Below are 473 nucleotides of genomic sequence, written 5' to 3'. Positions count from 1 at the left end.
GCAGGACTCCCGGTCTCCCCTGCTCTCGCTTTCCTCACTTCCGGTTGAAGTCGCCGGCAGCCATCTTTGGTCCTGGCAGCTATTTTGCTTGGTAGTTCCCAGGGAATGGGCAGTATCCTATAGTGTGGGGTAGTGATGGAGATGTGCTGGGCTCGGGACCCAGGGTATTGCTGGGAGACCCACTTATTGTTTCAGAGTTACGGTCATGTTGGTTGTGGGATGCTGAAAGATCCCAAGTGCCACAATGTGTCATCTGTGGCAAACATATCATTCAGTGAGTGTATTTAGGCTTCAAATGGGTAATACCATCTTCTAATGAGACTGTCTAATGAGTGAGCGCATCCTCGAATGAGTGAGACAGTCCTCTAATGAGTGACACAGTTCTCTAATGAGTGACAGTCTTCAAATGAGAGACTGTTCTTTAATGAGTGAGTCTTCAAATGAGAGACAGTCCTCTAATGAGCGAGACATTC

The sequence above is a fragment of the Ascaphus truei genome, chromosome 13 (assembly GCF_040206685.1).
Source record: "Ascaphus truei isolate aAscTru1 chromosome 13, aAscTru1.hap1, whole genome shotgun sequence".
Classification (NCBI taxonomy): domain Eukaryota; kingdom Metazoa; phylum Chordata; class Amphibia; order Anura; family Ascaphidae; genus Ascaphus; species Ascaphus truei.
The sequence above is the reverse complement of the archived record's forward strand: the minus strand, read 5'-3'. Positions refer to the sequence as shown.